This window comes from Sycon ciliatum, chromosome 9 (genome assembly GCF_964019385.1).
Source record: "Sycon ciliatum chromosome 9, ocSycCili1.1, whole genome shotgun sequence".
Taxonomy (NCBI): Eukaryota; Metazoa; Porifera; class Calcarea; order Leucosolenida; family Sycettidae; genus Sycon; species Sycon ciliatum.
This window is the reverse complement of record NC_088651.1, coordinates 5005538-5023562: the sequence shown is the minus strand read 5'-3', so window position 1 is coordinate 5023562 and position 18025 is coordinate 5005538. Positions and strand designations below refer to the sequence as shown.

Sequence of the window (18025 nt, the reverse complement as noted above, 5' to 3'; positions counted from 1 at the left end):
TATTGATCATTGCTATCATTAATATTATGTTTGATAATAAATAGTTTGAAAGTGGCCATTGGTCATGGACCAGGAGTTGATAGAAATAAATGAAATAAGATTTAGTCGATCGGCTTAGTGGTCGTAGGTAGAAATGTGCTGAGTCTTTTCTTTCAAGTGTTCCCAAGCTGCCCAGTCATTAGGGGTAAGAGGATTATGCTGAGGAAATGACTAGAATATGCTCTAGACGATTCTCGCAGAATGCTCGAGAAAACAGCCAATTATGTTTATAATTACACACACTTGAGAGGGACGAAAAGCGTTTCTTCTGTAACTCTGAGTTTCACGGTTTAAACCGATCATCAGACAGCAACTTGACTACAAGTTTCAGAAGATAAGATTGATATAGGCTGCAAGCTTGGATCATAGCGCGAATGGATGATCCGGGCTGATAGTGTAATTGTAAAAATGCGTGAGTTGGTTGATGGGGTGCAAAAATAGGCGCAAAAAAAAGAATATACTTTAGGCCTAGGCTCATGCGACCACATGTTCTTCTGAGGGAGGCAAGAAGAAGGACAATTCGGTAATTATGAGCAGCACATCACCTGTGACTGGGAGTGGTGAGAAGGTTATGTGACGGCTGATGGTGAGAATTTTGAGAGGTAGTACTTATTTTCATGCCTGCACTTGCTAACTAGCTCCGATCTTTTGTTGATGTTGACACGCTTGTCCACCTGACGGATCTCCAGCTTCTCTCTTAGGCACAGAGGACAGCGATTGGTTATGTTACTGTAACCTGGAGTCTGGGCGATACCTGACCAACCAAGACTGTACTCGCTGTTTTGAAGCTTCAGGTTCCAGACACACTTTGATAGTTCTGTGCTCTTCTCATGTCTCTCATGTCTGAATGATGTCAGATGGTTGCCGTATCTCTTCTTGAATTCTGGTTCCGTAAGGCCGATATACTCCTTCTGTCTGTCCTCTCCGGTTATTTGGACGGTTGCCTTGTACACAATAGAGCTGATTTGGCAGTTGTCGTCCATCGGACACTGCGCTTTGTCTCTGCAGTTGCATCGTCTTTCCTTGGGCTGTCCATCGTTGTTTCCACTTTTCCGTTTAACTGAGTTGTTGTGTGACTTGACCATTGCAGACATATTCGGCATACAACTATAGCTTACTTTAACTGTATTCCGGTTGAAGATCTTGTGTAGTCTGGATCCGGCGGGGAAGTGTATTTCGATTAGTCGCAAGAATCTCTGTCCGATGTTTGTGGCCACTGTCTTGCTGAATGGCGGGTTGTACCAGATGATATTCCGCCGCCTGTTTTTCTTTTTCTTGCTTGAATCCTTGTCTCTCTCTTCCAAGTACTCTAGTCCTTCGGTATAGCCACTGTTCCTAAGCGCGCTGTTGTATAGCGGTGCGGCTTCTCTGAACGCATCTTGGTTGGATGAAATATCGGTTAGCCGCCTACTAATAGCTTTCGGTATTTGCTTGATGATTGTTGGCGGATGGTTCGATTGGCTGTGGACATAGACCGGTGTATCGTTCGGTTTTCTATACGGACGATATGTTCCGTCTGCTAGGTTCAGCGTCACGTCAATGAAATTCACAACCTTCATACCAGTGTCGATGGTTGGTCGTAGTCCGAGGTTGTTGAATATCTTGCAGACTGTCTTCCTCATTCGATCTGCTTCGCTGCCTGTCACGTCTCGTAGCACTGCTAGGCCGTCATCGCGGTACAGTCCGACGTCACTGCTGTTGATTTCGTGTGCAATCTTAGACAGTGCATACGTCCCAACTAGCTCGCATACTTCGGCACCGTCGAAGCATCCCATCGTGACGTCGAATAGTCCCCTTCCATTCTTCTTCATCCAAGTATTGTCTCCACTGAATAATAGCGACTTCCGCGAATGTAGGATGATGTCTCTGTCTTGTTTGCTAATATCGGTGTACTGTTCAGCAAACTCGATAGCAAGCAGAAGGAGATCTTCCGAAATGGATGGGTAATATTCCACAATATCGAAACAGACAAATGCACACTCCGGCTCCCTCTCGATTGCTTGGAACCAGTCAATCCCTGTGGCTGTATTCTTCCAGGAGTTAAGTGATAACTCTTCCCTTTCATCTCGGACAATTCCTGATAATATCGTCTTGCTGACTCTTCCGATTTCGCTTTTGAAATTTTGCACCCCATCAACCAACTCACGCATTTTTACAATTACACTATCAGCCCGGATCATCCATTCGCGCTATGATCCAAGCTTGCAGCTTATATCAATCTTATCTTCTGAAAATTGTAGTCAAGTTGCTGTCGGATGATCGGTTAAAACCGTGAAACTCACAGTTACAGAAGAAACGCTTTTCGTCCCTCTCAAGTGTGTGTACTAGGCTCTGCACCTTAGTGTATTGAGCACTCTCACGAGCAACCACAACTCCCTCCGAGTATGCTTATAATTATTTTCTTCACCGAAAAGATCAAATCTGGCCAAAAGAACAGATAATGGTCATGAAAAAGGACTCCAACCATTGCCATTATGTGGACTGGGAGCATTGATGTAGTACAAGACAATAGTATGCAAGATGATAACCAAATTCAAAAGCAATCGCTGAATTGTTGGTAGACGTCCTATAGCTGCTGCCAAAATAATAATAATATTTCAAATCGGCAATAAGCCTTATAAAATTTAATAATCCATCAATAGCAAGTGTGTATATAACAGCCTCATTGGGCATCTGCCTTTGTTTTTCGGATGCCATTTTATGCTCCTTCTCGGAAAGGACCTGATTATGCCAACACTTATGCCTTCAATAGCAGATGTGTATAATAGCCTCATTGGACATCTGCCCTTGTTTTTCGGAGGCCATTCTATGCTCCTTCTTCAAAAGGGCCTAATTATGCCAAAAACTATGCCAGCATAATCCACTTACCCCTACCAGTCACCCATCATCTCCACTGAACATGACGGGTCTTCGGCTTTTGCGACCCTTTCTCCAGCACGCTGGCGATGTTTTGTTTGGTTTCCAAGTTTGTCACTATTAATTTACTTGAGCACACGAAGCACAAAAGGCATATCATTTTTTTCGACTAGGCCTTTCATTCCATTACTCTTCAGGTCGGAAACAATGGTGGATAACAAGGTAGTAAGCAAGTCCTTATAACCGGCGCTTTTGGCGGGCAGAGCATTGACAAAAATAGCACTTGAAAAATAGCGCTAGTGGCTCCAACAGCATATTTGGCGGTCAGAGCATAGACCAAATAGCAATTTAAAAGATAGCGCTAGTGGCGCCAAGTACACACTGAGACAATGAATATTACCAGTATCAGACAACAGTGGGGACCACGGTACTACAATGTCAAAACAGTGACAACTTTCGCACATACTTCTTTTGCACGCACAGTTCAGGCTTCAGCTTGGCAATGTACACTGCTTCCAGAACTGAAAGGTGAGATTTGTTGCGCGCACGAGCTTGAATAGTGAAGTGAGATTGGGTGCCATGTTTGCAGACCGCACTTAGGCAGGCTGGTGACGATGTTAGGTGACAGAGTATCGCTGAGTCCTTCTCACTATCGTCATTGTCCGTTGGTCCATTCCGCTGGTAGCTATTGTGCATGGCAGTTGTGCCGCTGGCGACATCACTGCCGGGCGAGGAGTCACACACTGTTCCACATGCCGATCCTGTATCAGCCGCTAAAGGAAAAGCGTTGTGGCGGAGACGCAGCCGTTCACTTCGCGTCGTGACAGTTGCTGGTGGTTTGATCGGTGTTGATTTTCTTCTCCTTTAGTTGACGGAGACGGTGATGTCCTTGCTTGCTCGGCTTCTCCCTGTCCTGACCGGTGTTGTTGTTTCTGTAACTGTCCGTACGAGTTTGTTGGGGATGTGCTGCTCTATGCGATCATCCAATCGTTGTGTTGTCCTGCCAATGTACCTGCGGTCACACTCACAGGTGAATAAATTGACATTACTTTAAGGGGGCAGCCTACCCATCAATTTTGTTTGTTACTATTTTCCACAGTGAGACAGGTGGAAAGAAGAGCCAATGTGCACGTTCAAGTACGGCCTTTAAAGGTAACAGTGCTGTGTTGGCGTGTTTGAATATCGGGTGTCTTGTACATGTACTACCTCCGAGTCCGTTTCACAAGGTATCTACATGTATGCAGGTTCGATTCCTGGAACGCACATGATGATTCATGAAGAGACTCTTTTTGCAATAATGTTTGGTTTTCCGTAATCAGAGTGTGCAGTTACCTGTTTTTTTTACGCGTGTCCTTCACCACGATCTCCCACCAGAAAAGGGGCAGAATGGCAAGCATCGACTTTCGTGACCTAGATAGCGAAGGTCCTGAACTGGAGCCCCAGGTAGCAGCTTGAATCAGAGTAATCACACAGTTCTACTCGACAGATGGCGAGAGCTAGTAAATATTCACAACGCTGTCACCCCCAGCAACTGGTCCAACGTCCGGGTAAAGGACAACAATACGAACTTAGAAGTTGCGATATCGTGAAGTGACTGAATTCCCAGGTAGCAGCTTGGGTCAGAGTCGTCCTGGAGTTGTACTCCGCCCATCGCCATGATGTGGACTTTGAGTTTTGTGAAAGTACAAGACTAATAATATGCAAGAGGAATACCAGATTCAAAAGCAAACGCTGAACCTTTGGGAGATGTCCTATAATGGCTGCCAAAATAATATTTCAAATCGACAAGAAGCCCTATGTGTGATACTTCAATAGCAGGTGTGTATATAACAGCCTCATTGGGCATCTGCCCTTATTTATTGGATACCATGTTATGCTACTTCTTCAAAAGAACATGATGATGCTAAAAATTATGCCAGCATAATCCACTTACCCCTACCAGTCACCCATCATCTCCACTGAACAGTACGGGTCTTCGGCCTTTGCGACCATTTCTCCTTTTGTTAGATTTCCAAGTTTCTTACTATTAAATTAATATTTTCTACAATGAGACAGGTGATAAGTTGAAAGAAAGATCCTATAGACACGTTTAAATACGGCCTTTAAAAGTAACAGTGCTGTGTTGGCGTGTTTGAATACATGTATCTTGTTTCTTGTACATGTACTACCTCCTGATACCTATCACAAGGTGTCTATGTAGGTTCGATTCCTGCAGCGCACATGTTTGTTCTGAAAGAGACTTTTTTGGCAAAATTTTTATATTTTACCGTAATCAAAGTGCGCAGTTACTTGTTTTTTTTTACGCACGTCCTTCGCCACGATCTCCAACCGGAAAAAGGGCAGAATGGCAAGCATCGACTTTCGTATCCTAGATAGCCAATGTCTTGAAGCATTGACACTTGTCATGGGCTGTTCTAAGCCGTCCAAGTTGTGGGAGCGATTACACTTGATTCGACTAGCAAGAGTGAGACAGCGTCGCGCCCGGCACAGATTACGGATCTTCCTAGCAGCTCGTGCGATGGACTGGTCAATTTGCGGTATCCAGGCCATTCGTTCATCGATCAAGACGCCGAGGTATTTCGGGACAATGTCCAGCATTTACTTTCGTATCCTGAATAGCGAAAGTCTTGAAGCCTTTACACTTCTCACGAGTCGGTTTAAGCCGTTCAGCTTGTGGGAGCGGTTAATAGGATAAACACGTATGATGTTTAACCCTTCAACCGTCAGACCATACATTTGGGTCGAATTCGACCCATCATTTGAAATACTCGCACTGGAATGATTTTTTCACCCATGATAGAAAATTTACTATAGATTCGGTCGCGAATTTTCCAGGCTTTCTGTTGCAGAAATCCGCGTTGAGCTACGATGTAGTGGAGCAGAGTTATCAAGCGCTGAGTACTGCACGCTAGTCACTTCCGCTGCGCTGGGCGCCCGGCTGACGTCGTCACGGGATTTCCCCGTTTCTTCACGCGCTCTGTGACTGTTGCTCGCGACCAACGTATTCCTCACGAAATGCTCGATCTCTCAAAAAAATTTGAACACTCTACGATGAAGGAGACGGCCATGGCGGAGTTTTGAACTTGTCATTTGCATGCCTGGCGTTGAGACGGCGTCGCTGCGTTCCAGCGCTGGTTGTGTGACTGCTGAGGCGAAGAATGTGGTATCATCGTGCTGGTCTCGTCCAGAGCTTTCCAACGAGCCCAAGATTATAAAAATCGAGTGAGTACAAGTAAAGTTATGACCTGGCAAAGTTGACATTTCGTTCGGCGTTTCAATGGGTGAAATTTATATGACGGTTAAAGGGTTAAATGTAGAACTGCTTTTACAAACAATTGTTTTGGGTCTTCGGCTTTATCGATCCTTTCTCGGGCACACTGGCGATGTTTTGTTTGGTTTCAAAGTGTGTTAATAATTTCCACAGTGAGCCAGGTGGAAAGAAGAGCCAATATGCACGTTCAAGTACGGCCTTTAAAGGTAACAGTGCTGTGTTGGCATGTTTGAATATCGGGTGTCTTGTACATGTACTTCCTCCGAGTACGTATCACAAGGTATCTACATGTATGCAGGTTCGATTCATGGAACGCACATGATGAATAATGAAGAGACTCTTTTTGCAATAATGTTTGGTTTTTCCGTAATCAGAGTGTGCAGTTACCTGTTTTATTTACGCGCGTCCTTCACCACGATCTCCCACCAGAAAAGGGGCAGAATGGCAAGCGTCGACTTCCGTGACCTGGATAGCATCTGCCCTTGTTTATTGGATACCATTCTATACTACTTCTTCAAAAGAACATGATGATGCCAAAAATTATGCCAGCATAATCCACTTACCCCTACCAGTCACCCATCATCTCTACTGAACATTACGGGTCTTCGGCTTTTGCGACCATTTCTCCAGCACGATTGCGGTATTTTGTTTGATTTCCAAGTTTCTCACTATTAAATTAATATTTTCTACAATGAGACAGGTGATAAGTTGGAAGAAAGATCCTATAGACACGTTTAAATACGGCCTTTAAAAGTAACAGTGCTGTGTTGGCGTGTTTGAATACATGTATCTTGTTTCTTGTACATGTACTACTTCCTGATACCTATCACAAGGTGTCTATGTAGGTTCGATTCCTGCAGCGCACATGTTTGTTCTGAAAGAGACTTTTTTTGGCAAAAAAATTATATTTTACCGTAATCAAAGTGCGCAGTTACCTGTTTTTTTTACGCACGTCCTTCGCCACGATCTCCAACCGGAAAAAGGGCAGAATGGCAAGCATCAACTTTCGTATCCTAGATAGCCAATGTCATGGGCTGTTCTAAGCCGACCACGTTGTGGGAGCGATTCCACTTGATTCGACTAGCAAGAGTGAGACAGCGTCGCGCCCGGCACAGATTACGGATCTTCCTAGCAGTTCGTGCGATGGACTGGTCAATTTGCGGTATCCAGACCATTCGTTCATCGATCAAGACGCCGAGGTATTTTGGGACAATAAAGAGGTTTAGCACAACGAAATTCGTCTGAATTTTCGTTAGATTTTGAAGCCCGGGGACGAGTAACGAAACTTGCCACGAACTTCGGGACACACACTCGCGGAAAACATCAATCCAACGAAGTTTGGTCTGTCGACTTTTCGTACCGCGATCACATGAGAATTTTTCCTTTCCTTTCGACATTTTTTTTCTGAGGTTCTTGTTTTCACGACCAGAATGTCGGCGCCGAACTAAAATCCTGCAGTCTCTGCAGCTGCTGTTACCTCTGGTGATCAGGAGGGACGACGACTTACGTGGGATACGCAGATGGATCTCATGATGCTCCGCCTTGTGAAGTCGATGCCGTTTCTTGCGGAAATCACGCACGAATGAAGAAGCAGCTCTGCTGCTTTCCCAGAGCGATGAGAGATTTGCTGGGCTGAAAAAGAAAGGGCTTGTGGATCGGTTGCATTTCCTGCTCAAGAAGCATTCGAGTGGTGAGGCGACCAGTTTACGATAGTCGGGGAGTGACGAGGATTACTATTGATTATTTTGTATTTCGCGGGGATTTCCGCGACATCCACGGTATCCACTAGCGACACCGAAGTTCGTGGAGAACGTTCTGCTAAACAAAAATTCAGCGAATTTCGGTCGGCTTTTTCGTACAGCGGCATAACGAAAATGAACAACGAATTTCGTTGCGCTAAACCTCTCTAATGTCCAGCATTTACTTTCGTATGCTGAATAGCGAAAGTCTTGAAGCCTTTACACTTCTCACGAGTCGGTTTAAGCCGTTCACCTAGTGGGAGCGGTTAATAGGATAAACACGTATGATGTTTAAATGTAGAACTGCTTTTACAAACAATCGTTTTGGGTCTTCGGCTTTATCGATCCTTTCTCGAGCACACTGGCGATGTTTTGTTTGGTTTCGAAGTGTGTTACTAATTTCCACAGTGAGCCAGGTGGAAAGAAGAGCCAATATGCACGTTCAAGTACGGCCTTTAAAGGTAACAGTGCTGTGTTGGCGTGTTTGAATATCGGGTGTCTTGTACATGTACTACCTCCGAGTACGTATTACAAGGTATCTACATGTATGCAGGTTCGATTCCTGGAACGCACATGATGATTTATTAAGAGACTTTTTTTGCAATAATGTTTGGTTTTTCCGTAATCAGAGTGTGCAGTTACCTGTTTTATTCCCGTAGCTATGCAGAAGACGTTACTTCAGTAACGTCTGGCGCTAGCCAGGGTCCACACAGCTTTAATTTGGTGTTTGTTTGTGTGTTTGTTTGTTTGTGTCACACCTGGCGCTATTTTGTATCTATCCCGTACTGTACCGTACCAGCAAAGACAGCTGGCCACAATATTTTTGTTTGTTTGTGCCATCGACATGCCTGGCGCTATCCCGTACCTGTCCCGTATCATCAAGAGTACGGTACCATCAAGAGAATGAGTATATATGCGAAGTGTGGGGGAATGCATTCAGTGCAGTAACATTAAATTTTGTGTGGATTTGTGTGCGAGGCCGAGATCCCACTAGCAGGCTGGCTGGGCCGCCTGTCGACCAGCCCGGAAATCGCATGTAGGCCGATAGCATAATAATTATAACGTATATACAGTCATGTAGATGTATAGCAGGGAGTCATATTATGTAAACGACTCCCTGCTGTATGGGGAGATTTTCTGGAAAGAAATACGAAGTACAGTAGGGAGACGAGTAAATGCAATCAGAATGGATGTTAGTTGCCGTCAGTATAATAATAATAATAAGAAGAAGAAGAAGAACGCCCGTGATCGGCAGAGTCAGCGCCGGTCCCAGGAAACGTCAGGACAGACATCCCGTCGACTCCAGAACGCCCGTCATCGGCAGAGTCAGCGCCGGTCCCATAGCTATGCAGGAGACGTTACTTGTACTTCAGTATCTCATTGAAACGTTTTTGAAAAACAATGATTTAGCTAATCAAAGGAAAAAGCATTTCCATCAGTTGTAACAACATGCACGATGAGCTAGGCAACAAAGCATAGCGCAGGGCCCTGAGCTTCCAAGCTCTCTCGTTTACGCGCGTCCTTCACCACGATCTCCCACCAGAAAAGGGGCAGAATGGCAAGCATCGACTTTCGTGACCTAGATAGCGAAGGATCCTGAACTAGAGCCCCAGGTAGCAGCTTGAATCAGAGTCATCACACAGTTCTACTCGACAGATGGCGAGAGCCAGTAAATATTCACAACGCTGTCACCTCCAGCAACTGGTCCAACGTCCGGGTGAAGGACAACAATACGAAATTAGAAGTTGCGATATCGTGAAGTGACTGAATTCCCAGGTAGCAGCTTGAGTCAGAGTCGTCCTGGAGTTGTACTCCGCCCATTGCCATGATGTGGACTTTTAGGAAGGTCTTGAAAACTTGGCATTTCTGAGGAGTCGGTCTAAGCCGTTCAGCTTGTGGGAGCGGTTAATAGGGTAAACACTCATTATTACGATATTTCAATGGAGACTTGTTTGACAAAAAATAATTTTTTTCATCCGGAGCACACGAGGAGTCCCGTCGCACCTTCCACTCAGCAAACCTGTAAGAAAGCACCAGTCCCTGCTCAATATACAGTGTTCCGCGGAATCCACGCCTCATCGGAGAAGTGTGAGTAGGCTGAGGAAGATTGTGCCTGAACTGCACCACTTATACATGTATACGGCTCGCCAGAGCAAACCATCAACAGGGATACAAAATAACAGAGACACTTAGTTTCCAGCGCGACAAACACCTCGTGAATCCCCAGGTATCAGCTTGAGTCAGAGTCGTCATGGATTTGTACTCTACACACGGTGAGAGCCAGTAAATATTCACGCTGTCATCTTCAACAACTATTCGGAGGTTCGGGTGAAGGACAACGACACGAACTAAGAAGTAGCAATTTCGGCGGTGTTAGTCATGAAGATGATTGTTCCAACGATCGAGTTAAACACGCCTCTTGGCAAACTTGACCTTTCACTGATTAAATTTCTTGCTAGCCTGACGAGTGAAAGGTGCGGCGTGCTCCTCATTTGCGCCGCATGGCAGTCGTAAGTCTGTATAGTAGCCTCAGGTCGGCAGGGTCATCAATGCCTCACAATCCCTGCTGCGTCTCGGTGAAGCGCCTGCTCATGAGTTTGCACGTTTGTGTTAATCTCCGTACCATTGTCTTTCCGCTTGTTCTTTTCGAGCTGGCTATGTGAACATATTTAAAAATAGAAAAAAAGTGAAATACAGTAAAACCTCGTTAGGAAGAACAATAATAAGACAAAATATTTGCCTAAGAAGAACTAGTAGTCGTAACTGTATTGGATAACACCCTGTGATTTCACTAGGTAAAACATATGGATAAGAAGAGCTCCCGTTAACGCGAACAGAATAACATAATTATGTCCCTTCATCTTCCTCCTGAAGAGGTTTGACTGTAATTTTAAAGGTGGCCATTGGTCATGGACCAGGAGTTGGGAGAAATAAATGAAATAAGATAGTCGATCGGCTGAGTAGTCGTGGATAGAAATATGCCGAGAGTGTTCTTTCATGTGTTCCCAAGCTGCCCAGTCACTAGGGGTCAGAGGATTATGCTCGGAAAATGACCAGATTATGCACCAGGGGATCCTCTCTATTATGCCTTCTATTATGCCTTCAATAGCAGGTGTGTATAGCATCCTCATTGGGCATCTGCCCTTGTTTTTCCGATACCTTTTATGCTACTTCTCAAAATGCCAGATGTAGGGGCCTTCTATTAGGCCTTCAATAGCAGGTGTGTATAGCATGCTCATTGGGCATCTGCCCATCGTTTTTTCGATAGCATTCTATGCTCCTTCGCAAAATGGACCTGATTATGCCAAACATTTTTCCAGCGTAATCCACTTACTCCTACCAGTCACCCATCATTTCTACTGAACATGACGGGTGTTCGGCTTTTGCGACCCTTTCTTCAGCACGCTGGTGATCTTTTGTTTGGTTTCGAAGTTTTTCACTATTAAATTAATATTTTTTCTACAATGAGACAGGTGTTAAGTTGAAATAGAGAGCTAATATGCAGGTTCAACTACGGCCTTTAAAGGTAATAGTGCTGTGTTGGCGTGTTTGAATATCTTGTTTCTTGTACATATACTACCTCCGAGTACGTATTACAAGGTGCACATGCAGGTTCGATTCCTGCAACGCACATGTTAGTTCATATAGAGACTTTTTTTGGCAACAAAATTTTGTTTTTCCGTTACCCGAGTGTGCAGTTATCTGTTTTTACGCGTGTCCTTCGACACGATCTCCCACCAGAAAAGGGGCAGAATGGCAAGCATTGACTTTGGTATCCTAAATTACGAAGGTCTTGAAAACTTGGCATTTCTCATGAGTCGGTCTAAGCCGTTTAGCTTGTGGTTAATAGGGTAAACATTCATAATTATGGTGTTTTAACGGACAACTGTTTTACAAACCATTGATTTGACTCACAATAGTTTCGAAGTTGCGACTTCCGCGCTATCAGTAATGAAGTAACTGGTTGTTACACCGAGGAACACACGCTTTTTGCCGAACTTGGCACTTGACTGACTCACGACTGCAATCCGGTTAGTCATGAAGATGATTGTTCCAATGAGGAAAACACGCCTCTTGCCGAATTTGACCTTTGACTGATTCACTTCATTGCAAGCCTGCCGAGTGGAAGATGCGAGGTGCTCCTCTTGAGCTCTGGATGGCAGCCGTGATTCCGTCAAATGTCAAGTACGGCAAGAGGCGTGTGTTCCTCGTTTTTACTTTCAAATGTTTTTAAGCACTCAGAGTTGGCAATTCTTTGTTATTAATTTTAATTCAATCTCGATCCTCCAAGCGTAGCCTAGGGCAAGTATTGCCACCATTAGGCATATGCGGATAATGCCGCCAGAAAAATTGGCAGAATTCGGTACTTTTTCTGGTAAGTTTCATGCATGTTTGGTATGTAGATACAGAAATGGAGTAGAATTCGAGGAATTGCCCACCATAAGGCTTGTATGGTTCTGCCAATTTCTCTGCTTTTCGAGCAAAACCTGCCACCTTTTCGAGCATTATCCGCCAATGCCTATCCACCATCGACATATTTATAATCGCTATCATTAATATTATGTTAAATAATAAATAGTTTAAAGGGGAAGTTAAGGCAAAAATTAAAATTTCACCAGTTGTAGTCTTCGGGGTGCTGAGTCGAATGGTCTTGGTCCGAGAAAGCTGAGACGCTCCCTTCCTACTTGAATCCCAATCGAACTCGCGCATTTCCACCGAAACTGGGTGACTGCGCCCTACTAGATGGGGATTTGTATGCAAAATGTCACTAAAAGCGCCATTTCGTTGTTATAAAAGCACGGATGACCGCGATTGGCCCATATGTTGTAGTCTTTAGGACGCTGAGTCGACTGGTTTTGGTCCGAAAAGGCTGCGATGCAGCGTTCCTCCTATATTCCCAATCGAACATGGTTGAACACGCTGTCACGTGCTCCTGGGTGCCCAAATCACCTGGTCACCACGCCAGCAGGCGACAACTTTCACACCAAGGTTCAACTCGAGTTCAACTCGAGTGACAGGACTGCACCCAAAAAAGGTCAAACAGGCTAGTTAGTTATACCCTGCAGGCCCGGTGACCAGGTGACTGGCGTACGCAGGAGCACGTGGACCAGGAGTTGAGAGAAATAAATGAATAAGATATAAAGAGGTTTGACTGTCATTTTAAAGGTGGTCTTTGGTCATGGACCAGGAGTTGAGAGAAACGAAATGGCTTGGAAGCTCAGGGCCCTTCGCTATGCTTTTTTGCCTTGATGACCTAGACAAAAAAAAGCATAGGGATGTTATAAATTCTTTAAAAAAATCCTTTTTTTTTAAGACATAACCTGGGATTCGAACCCGCACTATCGCGTGCCCTGCATGCATCCCCCGATACACTTCGCATACATACTAATTCTTCCAAGTTGTTTCACAGTGTGATCTTGCATTTGAAAGCCCTATTTGAATATGCATTGTGGCCAGCCGTCTTTGATGGCACGGTACGGTAGGGGATAGGTACGGGACAGGTACGATCGAGGGTGATACGACACCGTCTCTCGTACCGTACCATCAAACACAGCTGGCCACATACAGCTGCCTGCAATATTCAAATAGGGCTTTCAAATGCAAGATAATAGGGAGGTTCCGGAGTACGATTTTTCGTGCCAAAATCCGTGGAGGCTCTACGGATTTTTTATACGTCGTTTTCGAGCAGTGAAAAGTTCCGGGGTAAGGAACTTATGTGTTTGCCGTCATTGCCTAGGTTACGATCGCAAACACGTCACATTCCCGCGCTATGCCTTTTTATTTTGAAAATTTGTACCGAAATCAAAACTTCCCGCGAAAAATCGATGTTTCTCGTACCAAATTTGTACGCGAAAAATCTTTCTGCACCCGATGACGCAAAATCTCCATACGAAGCATGGTTCGTATGAAAGCCAGTCCACACGGATTCTCGTGCCGAAAAATCGTATGGAGCAGGCCTGGAAAAAAATCCGTACCGCCCATACGGATTTTGGCACGGAAAATCGTACCCCGGAACCTCTCTAATAACGTGAAACAACTTGGAAGAATGGGTATGAATGCGAAGTGTATGGGGGAATGCATGTAGGGCGATAGTGCGGGTTCGAATCCCAGGATATGCCTGAAAAAAAAAAATAGGAGAATTGAAAAATTTATAACATCCTATGCTCTTTTTGCCTTCAGATACGGATAGCGCCAGGCGTGACACAAACAAACAAACAAACAAACAAACACACAAATACCAAACGAGAGAGCTTGGAAGCTCAGGGCCCTGCGCTATGCTTTGTTGCCTGGCTCATCGTGCATGTTGTTAGAACTGATGGAAATGCTTTTTCCTTTTATTAGCTACATCATTGTATTGCAAAAACGTTTCAATGAGATACTGAAGTAACGTCTTCTGCATAGTTATGGGACCGGCGCTGACTCTGCCGATCACGGGCGTTCTGGAGTCGACGGGATGTCTGTCCTGACGTTTCCTGGGACCGGCGCTGACTCTGCCGATCACGGGCGTTCTTCTTCTTCTTATTATTATACTGACGGCAACTAACATACATTCTGATTGCATTTACTCGTCTCCCTACTTCGTATTTCTTTCCAGAAAATCTCCCCATACAGCAGGGAGTCGTTTACATAATATGACTCCCTGCTATACATCTACATGACTGTATATACGTTATAATTATTATGCTATCGGCCTACATGCGATTCCCGGGCTGGTCGACAGGCGGCCCAGCCAGCCTGCTAGTGGGATCTCGGCCTCGCACACAAATCCACACAAAATGTTACTGCATTGAATGCATTCCCCCGATACACTTCGCATATATACTCATTCTCTTGATAGTACCGTACTCTTGATGGTACCGTACTCTTGATGGTACGGGACAGGTATGGGATAGCGCCAGGCATGTCGATGGCACAAACAAACAAAAATATTGTGGCCAGCTGTCTTTGCTGGTACGGTACAGTACGGGACAGATACGGGATGTCGCCAGGCGTGACACAAACAAACACACAAACACCAAATTAAAGCCGTGTGGACCCTGGCTAGCGCCAGACGTTACTGAAGTAACGTCTTCTGCATAGCTACGGGAATTAAAGCTGTGTGGACCCTGGCTAGCGCCAGACGTTACTGAAGTAACGTCTTCTGCATAGCTACGGGAATAGACCGATCCCCTTATTATACTGGGTTCGAGCACGGGGGCAACCTCACTCGCGATCGAGCTAGTTTTTGAACGTGACAGCATCTTTGACAGTGTGTTTCAGGTTTGTTTTGGAATGTCTTCTGCTTAGTTGAAGTAGTTTGCGATGGCTTCGAGCGGTGCTAAACCTCCTGCTGGTAGGAGCAGAGTCTCCGAGAGAGACATGGACTGTGATGCCGCTGCAGGATTTTTTCAAGGCGCGGGAGGGAACGATCTCGGGCCACAAACAGGAGTTACTCCAGAGGTGAGTTTTTTTGGTGTTGAAATATTCGAATCGCGAATCGTGTTGTGAGATTTATTTTGTGCCTAGGCTACAGCAGACCATATTTCTTTCTCCTTGCGATCGGTGCTGAAGATAATAGTAAACTTTTTCTGGTCTGTCTTTTTCCTCTCCAGAGCCATCTTCTATGAAGGTAACCGTGGTGCTGCCAAGTCACCAAGTCGCGATCAGCAGCCCTGAAGTGGAAAAATCGATTTTCCAACGATCTGGTTGGACATCAGCCACTAAAGTACTCAGTCTGATTTGCCTGTAGTGACAACAGCAGCCATCCTTGGACACCTTGCAAAGACAGGAAAAGCCACTGGTGGAAGCGACTGCTTTGAGGTGACGATAGCAGTGCAGTGGTGATCGCTGTTTTGTCAAGTCGAAGGGCTAGCCAACCCAGAGGAAGCATAAAAAAAACGATGAGCAGTGCGTGTTATTTGTTGAGCGTGAAGAGCTAGAGGAGGACAGTGCAAACACATGGACGGAGTGGATGGTGTTTGAAGAACAGTGTGCTGTGTGCCGGCTGGTGGTGATGGTGGTCTTTGTCAGCATGTATTCGTGCTGCTTCTTGTGCTGGAACACTTCTCGCCCAGGAAGGCAGATTGCGTGCTCCCTGGCCCTCAGTTGGCTATGGGGCATTTGTTCCAGGAACATTACCCCAGAGCCAATGATGAGTCGTACCTTTGAAAAGTCGAAGCTTGCTGTTAATCGCAAGCGTAGCGCAGTGGATTGCTCCCTCTTCGAAGCACGAGGGCCAAAGCTTGCCGCTGTCTGCAGCAAAGTGTGTGTGCGGTTCTTTCGAACCTATGAATATACCCCCTGCACGTTCAGAGTGAACTATTTTCTAGTATATTTAACATCCTCAACCCGCCAGCACCATGCGCTCTTGGCCGAACTAATGCACGAAGCATAAACACACCAGCACAGCAAGGACACTTCCGTTGACAGATATTGTTTACGCCTCTAGACCGCTGTTTCTTTTCTTCGAGCTCATCGTTAGAGGAGGATAGTAGCAGGATACTAATGATGATATAATAGAAGATGATAGACGGTTTATGGTCCGATATTGATGATTGAAGATCAAAGAAAGCAATGACAGTGATTGCGAAATGGATAATATTATCATGATTATATGCCAGTCTGGTAATGCGTTGTACTTGTGGACAGTATTGAAATCATCACTGCATTCAATGCAAATATTGGTATACCTTTGGTTTCAGTATTGGAAAAAAAGAGTAAGAGAACCTGGTTGATTTGGTTGCATCTGCGACTGGCTACCGGGTGTTGTGATCAGCAATGTTACCATGGGAGAAAATAAGAGCGCAAGGATCTGTTGGGTCTTTTTGTGCCAGTGCGAGAACCCTAAGTGCATGGCAAAATAGAACTGTTTCATCCACAATGCAGAATGTCTTGCGGTACATGGCATTGATGACTGAACATCTCGCCAGCTCGCCCAAATGGGGATCATGCCCAAACGGAGGAACAAGACATCTTTCCAGCTCAGCTAGCTATATAGTATATACCGTGAAACGGATGATTAACTTGTGCCTCGCATGACAGCTTCTGTCCCATTCGGCCCAGGCTTAGACACATCAATGCCAATAGCAGCTGATCCTCCATTACATGCTCATTGGCGATTTACGGCCACCTCCAACTGTATCCGCCGTCCCTCAGCTTCCGTCTTCGCAGATCTGGCTCGGCGCAGTACATTTTCTCGGCTAGGCTCAAAGAAGTCCCACAGAGCGGTCCAAACACCTGAAGGCAAACCAGTCAGAAACTGGCACGGCTCAGAGTCTTTCTTCATGTTATTGTACGTAAGCTGTTTTTCGGCTTTCTTCACCCCATCGTCCAACTGCTCCACGAGACGCTGTACACGAGCTCTACTTGCTGCCAACTCCTGATGCAGATGCTGCACTTCCATTACAGGACCAAACTACACTAAGCCAGGTTCCTTTCCAACTCAAAATGCCGTTGCCTCTCAGCAAAATACTGGTTTGCGAGCATGGGGAGCTCGTGATGCAGACGCTGCACTTCCATGACCGAACTGCACTAGGCTCAGCAAATACTGTTTTGCGAGCATAGGGAGCAGAGCGTCCAGACTCCACTTTCTTGCGAAAAGCAAACCTGGTACCGTAGGACAGCTGTTTGGTTTCCTGGACTCATCCTGCCCTTGTAGAGCTGGGCAAAACGATTTCGACTTCGGGATCGAAATGATCGCTGCATCTCAAATATTCAGAGTGACCCTAAAACTACGTCCTTCCTCACGGGGAATAGCCTGGATCCGCTTGCTCCAGGCCGCTGTGGCTCCACACGACGAAAGGAGTGAAATGACCTGCTTGCTTCGTCCTCCTGTTCTAACAGTGAGGAACGCAGCAATGATCCTGAGAAGGCATCCTGAAGTCGTAAAAAGGAAGACGTCTAAACAAAAACAAAACAGCTCAAATCAAAAGTCCTTGTGGCATTTTTTGTAGACAGGCTTGCACTGCGTGTAGATTTCACGTGCTCTGCACTTCGCATGCGAGAAGTCACGCAAAGCCGAGGTGAGGTTGGTCGCGTGTGTGCAGCAGGATCCCACGCGACTGCGGAGTTGCCCCCTTGCTCGAACCCAGACAATAATAAGGGGATCGGTCTATTAAAGCTGTGTGGACCCTGGCTAGCG

At 45.5% G+C, this 18025-nt stretch overlaps 1 long non-coding RNA gene across 1 annotated transcript; it reads left to right on the top strand.

Annotated features, from left to right (window-relative positions):
• Window positions 1–14939: 14939 nt before the first annotated feature.
• On the top strand, window positions 14940–16080 carry LOC135824988 (uncharacterized). The gene is made up of 2 exons (XR_010554997.1): window positions 14940–15345; window positions 15498–16080. It is a non-coding gene; the product is annotated as an uncharacterized LOC135824988 (long non-coding RNA).
• The last annotated feature ends 1945 nt before the right edge of the window (window positions 16081–18025 follow it).